Source organism: Oratosquilla oratoria, chromosome 20 (assembly GCF_046742065.1).
Source record: "Oratosquilla oratoria isolate Oo_2021 chromosome 20, ASM4674206v1, whole genome shotgun sequence".
Classification (NCBI taxonomy): Eukaryota; Metazoa; Arthropoda; class Malacostraca; order Stomatopoda; family Squillidae; genus Oratosquilla; species Oratosquilla oratoria.
The window spans coordinates 10,481,615-10,494,551 of NC_134796.1; the positions used below are offsets into that span (position 1 = coordinate 10,481,615).

General features: G+C 42.4%; 1 protein-coding gene across 1 annotated transcript in view; it reads right to left on the minus strand.

The window, feature by feature from the left end:
• Window positions 1-12,937, minus strand: part of LOC143036100 (uncharacterized) — a 600,714-nt gene that overhangs the window by 380,228 nt on the left and 207,549 nt on the right. The gene's annotated exons all lie outside the window — the stretch shown is intronic.

Below are 12,937 nucleotides of genomic sequence, written 5' to 3' on the forward strand. Positions count from 1 at the left end.
TGTTGGACTCGTGATCGACAGCTATTTCCCTCCTGGAAGAGAGCTCAGAGCTCGTAGGTCCGATCTATGGGTAATGCTATGACCTTGCACACACACACACACACCCCAACTCCCCGCCCACGAGAGTCAGAGTAACGACCCGAGGCACAGCGATACCGAAATAATTTCGGCCCTGGGCAGGATTCGAGCTGAGTACTGGGAGCACTTCTGCTTCCCAGTTCAGCGTTCTACCAACTGTGCCACCGAGTCGGTGTGTGTGTGTGTGTGTGTGTGTGTGTGTGTGTGTGTGTGTGTGTGTGTATGTGAATATGTTAAAGACAGATTTAAAAAAATTTGAAGCTCTGCCAAGGGACTCGAACCCTGACCTGTACGTATATAATCACGAAGTCAGTCGCTGGCGTCTTGATTTCATGATTATGTACGCACAGGTCAGGGTTCGAATCCCTTGGCAGAGCTTCTAAAAAACATTAAGTACAACGAGTACCAAAGCATCTAGTAACGATTAACGGCGATATTATGAAGGAACTGACTACCACAGCAGTAGGGTCCTGTTACCTGTACTGCCCCCCACAAGTCAACGGCGCTGAATCGCTCGAATGAACACCAGCTACCCCAAGTTGCTGACGCAGAACACAATGCCCGGCTTTTTCTCGCATCCGTATGTATATACGTTGTGTGTATAATACACACACACACACACACAAATATATATATATATATATATATATATGTACATATATATGTATGTATATACACGTAGCTAACAGCGTCGTAGCCTTGTGAAGCATGGCCTAGGTTTTGAATTTTGTACATTACAGACGTTTAACACACACACACACACATATATATATATATATACATACACACACACACACACACACATACATCACCGTCCTACTCCCACGACGTGGGAGGTGAGAAACCGCTGGTTGGGGGAAAATCCTATCATTTCCGGCAGGCCCTTTTTTTTTTTTTTTTTTTAAAGGCTGATGTTCGAGTTGCCTCTCCGCCTGGCCAAAGCTGTCGGAAACCAACACAACATAGCCTGCAGCGGGTCACGGAATATATATATATATATATATATATACATACATATAACATTCAATCCTTTTGGCACGGTGATGTCTTCATTATACTTATTCTAGCAGTCCTTATTCAAAAGATTATTATTATTATTATTATCATTATTACGGTAAGATGTTGATACAGAATCTAAAGCTTTCCCAAAGGGTTCATATTATATATATACTTTTCGAAGCATAATCAAACACAGATAAAAATGTTACGTAGTTAACATTATCAGAGGACCTGAAGACGCAATCGTCCACAGGAACCCAGAAACTAGTGTTCGTTTCACACGCATCGACTTTTCGCCGTGCACCGTTCACGACATGACGTCTTGCTATGAAATAGCCATGGGTCTATGGACGCTTTCACACGTGGCCGTGACGTGCGAAAGTGTCTATATACAACCCATGGTTATTTGAAAGCACGACGTCGTGTCGTGGACGACGCACGGCAAAAAGTCGATACGTGTAAAATGAGCTTACGCTACTTCCACGCAACAGGATGACCTATTTGTCTCCAACAATAATGCACCATTTCACTGTTCCTATCTTTCACTGTCACTTCATTATCAGTCTGGTCACACATGCCTCACAGTACAGTGAGCACCCCTATGCGACAACGGTCTTAGCCACAGAAGTGTCTTCGTCATCGAATCTTATGATCACAAGTGTAGAAGAGTACCATCAATGTCTCTCTGGGTTATGAAACTCTTTATTTGCACAATCGAAGTAGAATGGACTGGACCTTTCAGTAACCAAAGTATCCAGTGTTCGAGTCTTCTAAGTACCCGAGAAGCTGAGGCACAGTGTCTTACACGATGTCACTGAGACACTTGACCTTTTACACTAAGTCAAGGAACCACTAGATCACAGTCTTGCACTACTTATTCAAAAGACCACTTTAAAGACGTGGACGCATCCAAAAATGGCATTTACTTCCACGTGCAATGCGTAACTGTATCATAACATTCTGTTTCATTTATTTCACCTTCGTAAGCTGGAGATGATAGATCACGTCACGAAACATCACATCATGACACCACCATCTCACGTGCGCCCTTTATCAATATTACATCGTGAAGGGGGGGAGGAGTCTACGCCAGGAGGCGCTGAGTACCTGCGGCCGAAACCGTCACTTTAGCCCAATGCGCTTGGGCTGCTGGGGGCAGGTAACAGTCATTGTTGTGCGTCGAAGAGGTGTGCGGGGTTTGAACCCACAACTAAGTGAATGCGAGACCAGCACGCTTCCGTTGACGCCACTAGCGCACATCATGTGAGCGAACGCAGCAGTCACAAGACGGTTCCAATTCCTTAACGATTTTTTTTTTTTTTTTTTTTTTTTTTTTTTTTTTTTTTTTTTTATTTTATTTATCTATTTTTCCCTTTCTAAACGTTCCTTTACTACAATGGTAGCGTGGAACCCCCGGACGAAGGTTTATCCGATTTCTATGTTGGGTAAAATATCGAAACTGTTTCGAATCAGCTTCGTCCAAGTCCGTCCTGCTTGAACAACCGAGATGTTTCCTTGTATCCACAGGGGCTTTGTCTCGCCCCCTTTTCCTCCACGTGACGTCACCAAAGGCCGAGTTCGCGGGTACGAAAACAATCGCAAATATCACAGCCACAGAGACTACCTATCAGGTGCGGACTTGATACGCGTCGCGTATTCGGCGAGGACAACCCGGGACATCCTAAGTTCATCCTACACCCAACAACGTCCTCCACCATTAACACCTGTTCCTACACACTGACCACATAACACGACCGTCTTTCTTGCACAACCACAACCACTACCACCACAACCACCACCACACGGGGCCGCAGCAAGCCCCACACTGTCGTCGCGAGACCTCACGCACACAACCCACCACCACCGTCACCGCCACTACCACCACCACCACAAACTCTTCTTCCTCCTCCTTCGCCCTCTCCTCCTCTCCCTCCTTTGCCGCCGCTTATACTCTGCCACACGACTGGCCGATAGTATCGCCAGAGACTCCCCCACCCCCAAACATCACATGTGTTGATTACTTCTTCGCAGACTTACGCTACAGCTCCGTCTAACACATTTCGCCCTTATCAACTTAGCCATTACTACCACGAAAGCCCCCCAACGCTACCAACTCCAAGGTCACCACCACCACTACTTCCACCACCGCCACTACCCCATCTCTGTCACAATTACTACAACTCCTGTCATCATTATCACTATCGTCTCTGTTCTTATCACCACGGTCCTTCTCACCACGGCCAATTACACCACCGCGCTTATCACATCATTACCACCGCCACCTTGACCACCACTATCACCTCGAGGAACACCATCACCGTAGCCACGAACACAACTACAACGACGACGACCACGGCCAAGACATTCTCAAAGACGCAAACACCCACGCCAAGAACTTCTTGTAGAGTAACATCCTCGGTTGTCACAGTGTGCCGCCACCGGCTCAGTCTGCCGTACCAACGCTGCCACACAAATGCCCTCCCCACTTCCTTTTGGTGCCACTGCCAACGACACCTCCCCCCCCCCCCCGCACTCCCAACTCCGTCTTCGGCCAAAAACCTCGGGAGCTTCTGCGGCCGACGGCCAGGTTCTCGCTACAACGGTCACAAACAATGCCCGCGACATGACGTCATTAATTCCGATGTCAGTCACAACAGGTCCCCCTCTCACCCCCTCCCAATCCCCCCCCCCGAACACACTAAGTCCCAAAGGTAATGAGACAGAGAAAGAGAAAGAGAGAGGGACAAAGAGAAAGGAGAGAGAGCGTGTGTGCGTGCACGCGCGAGGAAAAAAAGGGGGCCTGGGTGTCAACGTGGCCAACACACAAGTTTCTTCAGGTTTCCGCATATTGGAAAAAAATATACATATACATCTGCCGGTAAGACCACTATCTTCAAAGGACACTGACAATACAACTTTATGCAGGCAATATTTCTGGAACTTTTGCACCATCCCTTCGGACCAGAGTCACGCAGCATTGCTTTCTGACTATATTCTTAATATATATATATATATATATATATATGTATATATATATATATATATGTGTATATATTTATATACACATATATTGCAGAAACCACAGGGAAAATAAAGTCGGAATACTAAACGTTTTCGTCTATTACGACATCCTCAGAGTACAAGAAAGAGAAATAGAACACAATATTTATACAGAAATAAGAAAACTGGGGAAGGTTATAGCCACATAAAAGCTTCGGACAATATACATACACACACATTCATATACAAATGGAACTAATAATAGTAATAATAAAACAATAAAACAGCAAATACAAGGGAGCATAACCATGTGGCCGAAACGTCCACAGGACATCTGGCACAATTAGGAGCCATGGTACTGCTTTACTATCCTATTAATTATGAAATTATCTAGTTTAAATAAACCTAAACTCAAGTTGATATTGTTATCAAAATTGCTCTTTATAAAACTGGATTCAATGATGTTTCTCTCTAAAACAGAATTACAAACAACAATTTTCTTAACACTGTCCCAGTCAATACTAAGGTTAGTGTCCCTTACATGGACAAAAAAAACACTAGACATTTGGCCCGTCCTTATACTATATCTGTGTTGATTCATCCTAATATTTAATTCTTTACCAGTTTGGACAATGTAACAGGAGCTACAGTGTTTACAAGGAATACTATAGACACATCCTACATTATTGCAAGAAGAATTTTTAATGAGGAGTTCTTTGATGGTACTGTATTTGAAAATAACATTAACATTTAACTCCTTAAGTTCTGATATCCTCTTATCTTTCCTTTACAACCTCTATACCTCTATCTCTTCAGTGCGATAGTGTCCCCGAAGGATACCAGCACTGGATATTTCTGCCAATGTAATCACCCGCACTCACATGTTACATGGATCCGAGAGAACATGAGTGGCTCTCTCTCTCCTCCTCCTCTTCTTCTTCTTCGCCGATTACCTTCCCGTGTGAGGTTGCGCGCCAGGGCCAAACAGTGCCCACACAGTCAGGTGTCGTTCTCCTACTGCTGTGTTGGTGTGTGTCTGCCTAGACATATGTCTGTGTGTGTGGGGAGGGGAGAGGAGGGGAGGGGAGGGGAGGAGAGAGAGAGAGAGAGAGAGAGAGAGAGAGAGAGAGAGAGAGAGAGAGAGAGAGGAGGGAGGGATGGGGCCGAGCCAAAACCTCATGATAAGAAAGGGGGATTGAGGAGGAGAACAAGACGAAGACGAAGAAGACGAAGACGACGATGAAAAAGACAATGAAGAGGAAGAAGAGGAAGAAGAAAAAGACGAAATATAAATGAAGACGAAGACGAAAATGAAGAAGACGAAAAAAAAAAAGAAGAGGAGGAGAGCCAAAAACGTAAAAGGAATAAAATGATTTTTGCGTCTCTTGTCTGCCCAAGCAACCCCCCCCACGCCCCCCTTCCCCACCAATCCTCCCGGAAGACGTCAAGGTAAGCGGGTCTTGCGCTTGCTGTCGTCAAATCAACCCGGAGACATACTTTCCGGGCTCAGTTCCGGGTAGGAGAATAGTGGCCTCCGGACTGATGGGGATTTAAAGTATCCTCAGTTAACACTTTCCAACTAGGGTGACCAAATTTAGCATAATTATGCTAAATTTAGCATATTTTTCCTAGAAATAATACTACATTAACGAGGAAAAATACTGTATGCAACAGGAACCGAAGTATTAAGATGAAAGAAAAATATTATTTTTGCCAATTTAGCATAATTTCAGCTACTCTCTAGCATACTTCCGCTCGAGAAACCTGGTTACCCTATTTCCAACAAGGATTAATAAGAAGTACAACCTAACCTCAAATGATAAAAAAAAAAAAAAAAAAAAAAAAAAAAAAAAAAAAAATCCAACCAAGGTGTTCTCCAAGCAGCGGAAGACTCAATACCTAATTACTGCAACGAAATCTATTTTAATTTTCTTATTCAGGCTAATGACAGGAATTTTTATTCAGCCGAAAATCAGACTGCTCCAAAACTGGGTCCTTATCGGTCATGACTCAGTTCTTGGGGAAGAGGAGAGAGAGAGAGAAAAAAAAAAAATTCACGTCAATATCGTATCAATTGCAATCGCCAATTGCAAATACATTGTTTTTTCCTCAGCAAAGGCCGACCCCGTTCTTGTAAGGAGGACACTCGAAAGTGACCCATATCAAAACTATGTTTGAGTACTTCATATATTCTTGTTTACAATAGCTCTAATAAAAAAATCTTTTAGATAACAGATAAATACAATTACATTGAAAGACACGTTTACCTAATTCAGACACAAACTGGGGCAGGATCTACGAGTCTGCGATGATACCACCCGCAGTTCTACTAAACCATGCCCCATGACCAATTACACAACCGCGACGACGACGACGACGACGACGACGAAGAATAAGACGAAGAAGAAGAAGAAGGAGAAGAAGGAGAAGGAGGGGGAGAAGGAGATAAAGGAGGAGGAGGAGAAATAGGAGAAGGAGAAGGAGGAGGAGGAGGAGGAGGAAGATGAGGAAAAGAGAAGAAGGAGAAGAGAAGAAGGAGAAGAGAAGGAGGAGAAGAAGAAGGAGAAGAGAAGGAGAAGAAGAAGGAGATGGAAAAGGAGAAGGAGGAGAAGGAGAAGAAGGAGCAGGAGGAGAAAGAGAAGAAGGAAGAGGAGGAGAACAACAACCCCAAAACCAGCAGAACCCACGTTTTCGTTTTTTTTTTCTTTCTTTCTGGAGTGGCTCTCTGTGGGTATTTGATATCTGTACATTTTCCGAACTTGTTGGCGCTTTTTAAAATATGCTGAATAATATAATTTTTTGATGATAATGACAAAAAAAAAAAAAAAAAATGCCGTCACCAACAAAAATTTACGGATCCAGACTACTCAAGTCTCAGTAGTGACGTCACGTGACTTTATCCATTATGTCACGTGGCTTAATCTGTGACGTCACACCAAATCCAGTCAATGTCGGTTTGCATGGGACCATGCGACGTACGACAAATTTTATGGGTCCGTACATTATTCTCCGTTCGCCTCAACCTGGCGAAATTATCTTCATCCATCTTGCGTAATGATAGGTCTGTCATTGTGGCGATTTATAAAATCACACATACATACATACATACATACACACACACACACACTTTTTTTTACCAATACAGGTGCTATGAAAACATTATCATTCTATATCTACAGTAAGTCTTCATCAAGTTACACAGAGCCAAGTTCAGCCATGAACATATGAAGGTACTAGTGTATTTTTCCAGTGTAGCTGAACACTGTCTTATATATTTTTCAATTATATTCCTGTATGCATTCCGACTAAGATTTTTATTTCTATTTTTTCATCAAACGGATGAAGACATTTCTGTTCTCTTGACATTTTTCATAAGTGATCACCTTGAATTAACGTTAACTTAAACTTGTGCTACAACAGTGAATTAAAAGAAATACTTCATATTGTCTCTTGACTACGCTTTTTTCTGAACTCTCCAACTGTTCAGGGTCTGCCACTACCACCACAACAACCACCACCACCACCACAACTACCACTACCACCACCACAACTACCACAACCACAACTACCACTACCACCACCACAACTACCGCAACCACAACTACCACTACCACCACCACCACAACTACCACAACCAAAACTACCACTACCACCACACAACTACCAATACCACCACCACAACTAGCACAACCACAACTAGCACAACCACAACTACCACTACCACCACCACAACTACCACCACCACAACTACCACTACCACTACCACAACTACCACTACCACCACCACCAGAACTACCACTACCAGAACTACCACAACCACAACTACCACTACCACCACCACAACTACCACTACCACCACCACAACTACCACAACCACTACACAAGCAGAATGATTCACGGCCTGAATTCCTGCACTCGTCTCCCACAGGGAAGATGTCTACTCGTTATATTTCGTTTTCACTCCAAATTTACGAGGTCACTAATATCCTAATTAGTTCTGAACTCGAGCACAGTTTCAGTCTGTGCCTCTACCACCGGACGGCCATTTTACATTCTCCGTTTGAGAAGCAAAAATGTTCACTAACAACTTCTTTCTTTTTTTCTTTTTCGACTTTCAACTTCTACCCTGGATCAAAGGATATAATTTTGATGTCTACAAATTATTTCTCCTCTTTTCCCTAAGATCACTTATATAAAAAGTGATCATATCGTCCCTTTTCTTTCCTCCAGTGTTGTTTACCGCAAGGGTGCTCTTTCCTCACAGTACAAGCTGTTGACAATCATTTATCTATTTGTGTATGTTTACGTGCGCGTGTGTGAAGAAATTACCTGTGATTAACTTAGAAATATAGATCCTTACGACTATATAACTTAAACATTACTGAAAGGACATGTAAGGTATATATACATATATACATATATATACATATATATATATATATATATATATATATATATATATATATCTACATGAAAAAATAAGTATAAGGGCGAGATCATGAAATTATTAATCACTCGATGGAAAACATAAGAATATGTTGCGATAATCCAAAGATCTACAAATAAACACAAATATATATTGCAACTGGTAATTCTCTAATAAATAATTTGACAAGTAGTTTCAATGCGACTTGTCTTCGCGGGTAAACATGGGACCTTAAGAATACCAACTCAGGAGGAAAGTAGAGAGAGAGTATGGTGGTATGATCATAATCAACAAAAGGACTGAGTGCATACAGTACATTAAAACAAAGAATCTACTCAGAATTTACCAAAAGTATTGAGTATGAAAAGCGGATGAAGATATCTGACAAATGACTAAAAAGGTCTATACAGCGTACCAAACATAAGAACATTTCACTTTCATTAAGTATGCGAGCCAGACATCCATATTAATAAAGTATATTAAAAAGAAGAGATGGAAGATGGAAGATGGAAGATGGAAGATGGATGATGATGATGATGATGATGATGATGATGATGATGATGATGATGATGATGATGATGATGATGATGATGATGATGATGATGATGATGATGATGATGATGATGATGATGATGATGATGATGATGATGATGATGATGATGATGATGATGATGATGATGATGATGATGATGATGATGATGATGATGATGATGATGATGATGATGATGATGATGATACGAAGGATACCCGAACCCGGTCATCAAGGGAGGGGAGCATTCCAAGAATTTGCTGTCCTGCAGTGTGCACAAGTAAGGCGCGTGCGCACATGCATGCGAGCACACACGCAAGCTCGCACGCACACTCATACATACACACACACAAGGACACACACACGTACACTGATATTTACATACCAATGCAAGAATGACCACTGGGAAGGAAAAACTTAACGAAGACAGGCGCTGTTGTGTATTTACATCTTCAGTGTTGAGTCACATACTAATGTGCCTACATATATATATATATATATATACACACATATGCTTAGTTTTTCTGCATACTCCTATACGAAACACATGGGTTATGTAGCCTCGTTGTGAAAACAAGTCTTATAGATCTGTGTGTAAATATAATAAACAAATAAATAAATGAAGATGGAAATGCAATGATTCCAGTTCTCATAAAAAAATAAACAAAAAAAAAACCTGAAGCGCAGGTCCTACTCAGCATCGTTCGGGAGATAATCTCCGGACGCTTCTGATGAGGTCATCAGGACACATTTCAAAAGAAAATCACAAGACCGTCAACACAGCGTCACTCACACGATCTGCATTGATAGGATTTCCCGGAAAGAAAAAAATATGATGGACACACATCTCCACCTCAAAGAGTAGGAGTAAGAGGAGGGGAGAGGAGGAGGGGAGAGGAGTAGGAGGGGAGAGGAGGAGGGGAGAGGAAGAAGAGGAGGAGAGAGGAGGAGGAGGAGGAGGAGAGGAGGGGAGAGGAGGAGGAGGAGGGGAGAGGAGGAGGAGGAGGGGAGAGGAGGAGGAGGAGGGGAGAGGAGGAGGAGGAGGGGAGAGGAGGAGGAGGAGGGGAGAGGAGGAGGAGGAGGAGGAGGAGGGGAGGGAAGGGAGGAGGAGGGGAGGAGGAGAGAGGAGGGGAGAGGAGAGGAGGAGGAGGGGAGAGGAGGGAGGAGGAGGGGAGAGGAGGAGGAGGGGAGAGGAGGAGGAGGGGGGAGGAGGAGGTGGAGGAGGAGGGGAGGAGGAGGGGAGAGGAGGAGGAGGAGGAGGAGGAGGAGGAGGAGGAGGGGAGAGGAGGAGGAGAGGAGAGGAGGAGGAGGAGGGGAGAGGAGGAGGAGGAGGAGGAGGAGGGGAGAGGAGGAGGTGAAGAGGAGGGGGAGGAGCGGGAAGAGGAGGAAGAGAGGAAGAAGATACAAGAGCAGTAGCAGATGGAGAAAGAGGAAAAGGAGGATGAGGAGGAAAGAGGAGGAAAAAGGAGGAAGGAGGGGGAAAGAGGAAGAAAAGGAAGGCGAACAGGAGGTAAAGGAAGAATGAGGGGGAGAGGAAAGGGCGCCACCATGTCAAAGGACAGGATGTAATCCTTGTGGGAACAAATAATTCAGTCAGATAATCAGGCTTAGGAAGTTGGGCAGTCTCTCTCTCTCTTTCGCTCTCTCTCTCTCTCTCTCTCTCTAACTTGTAATATCCTCCCTCTCTATTTACCACATTTATAGCTGTCAGTTATATTTTTTCTCAATTTTCCACTGGTTAAACACCTAACTGCTATTTTTGAGGTTTTAACGATTCCGATACGAGTGCCGATACTTCCGATACTATACTATTCCGTTTCCGATACCTGCAATGATTAGCTTTTTTCTCAGGCCCTGCAGTTGGTTTGGGAACTAACTACTTTGTGAACTAAGTCCATTTACGAATCATTTACCGGAATCAGAAGTTTAGAGCAGTAACGGAATCATTAAGGATTTTGGTAATGTCCTTTCACCATTTAAAATGTTTAGGGGATACCTTCTTCCCTTTTGTGATCTTGCTTGTATCTGTGTCAGCCTCTGTTTTTGTACTGTGTAGGTATGTGTAGACAAATATGCTTTCCGTTTTAACTTTTGTGTCCTGGTTTTATTTTCTGGGTTTAGGTTCTATCTCTCTTCCTTACATTTTTCTTGTGTGTGTGTGTGTGTGTGTGTGTGTGTGTGTGTGTGTATGTGTGTGTGTGTGTGTGCGTGCGTATGTGAGCATGTGTACACTCTTTTACATTCTTATGATCACACGAAGCACAAGACGAGCAAATCATCAAAGAGAAGCAAAACACAACGGTGCCATATCAATAAGAACATAAGAATGAAGGAGACTGCAAGAGACCATAAGGCCTACACTAAGCAGTTCTATGTCCACAACCACACCACCTGTCATCCCTGTATACATATATATACATATATATATATATATATATATTTATATTATATATGAAAACAGTAACCAACCAAGGCCGCTCAAACTCTCGTCTGAGCAAACTTGTAGTTCTTTTCCTCTATTCCTTTCCTTCTTTACCTTCCTCTCCTTCTTTCCCTCCCTTCCTCCACCCCCCCCCCATTCAGCATTCACTCCACTTCCAGAATAAAATATCAATTGATAATGAACTAAAAGAAAAATAAACAAATACTGAAATGAAAAATATATAAATAAAATAAAATAAATAACAACAAACAAGGAAACATCTAAACGCTCATTCTGTCCTAAGTTTGTCCCCCCACCCCCCTTCTCAACTGAATGAAAGAGCCTGGCGGTGGATCCAACAGTGATGACGTCATTCATCGGATCGATAAGGTCGAGCAGGCCACCAGGCGCGCACTCGCGCAAGCAAACACTCGTATAATTATGTAAAACTGAGGACTGCAGAACTTCAAGTCGGGACAACTCTTTCCAACGTTCTGGCTTATGTCTTAACCAAACGATCTTATTTATTTAAGTAAGAGAGGACTTTCGGCCTCACTTGTTCGCTAATATAAACAACACACAGATCCAAACGTGTGTGTGTATATGTGTGTGTATATATATATATATATATATATATATATATATATATATATACACACACATAACACTGAATGGGTCCCAGTGATTAGAGATGCATTTTAACAACCACAATGCACTTTTATTCTAAGCTATCAAAGGCCGACATGCAGAAACTGAAATGCGGTACTGCCAAGGACTCGAACCCAGCATCCTCATGACAAGTCCGGTAGTGACTTACCAACACTTGTCATGAGGATGCTGGGTTCGAGTCCTTGGCAGTATCCACATTTCAATTTCTGCATGTCGGCCTTTGATGGTTTAGAATTAAAGTGCATTGTGGCTGTTAAAATGTGTGTATATATATATGTGTGTGTATATATATATATATATATATATATATATATATATATATATTATATATATATATATATATACTGGATGGTCCCCAGTACATAGATTTTCATCTTGTGAACCACATTAACATTTTCCATTTTAATTCCTTGCAAACACGATCGAGGCTATCAAGGAACTCCATAGAATATTCGGAAAATTATACACTGTCGGCCGAGGAGTTGAACCTAGGTTCGAATCCTAGCCCGTCAGCGTATCTGTTTCCGAATATGCTCCAATCGTGTTCCTTGATAGTCTCGATCGTGTTTGCAAGGAATTAAAATGAAAAATGTTAATGTGGCTGATAAGATGAAGATATACATATATATATTATATATATATATATATATATATACATATATATATATATATATATATATATAATATATATATACACACACATTTGAACCACAATGCACTTTAATTCTAAGCCATCAAGGCCGACATGCAGAAATTGAAATGTGGTACTGCCAAGGACTCGAACCGCATCCTCATGACAAGTGCGGTAGTGACT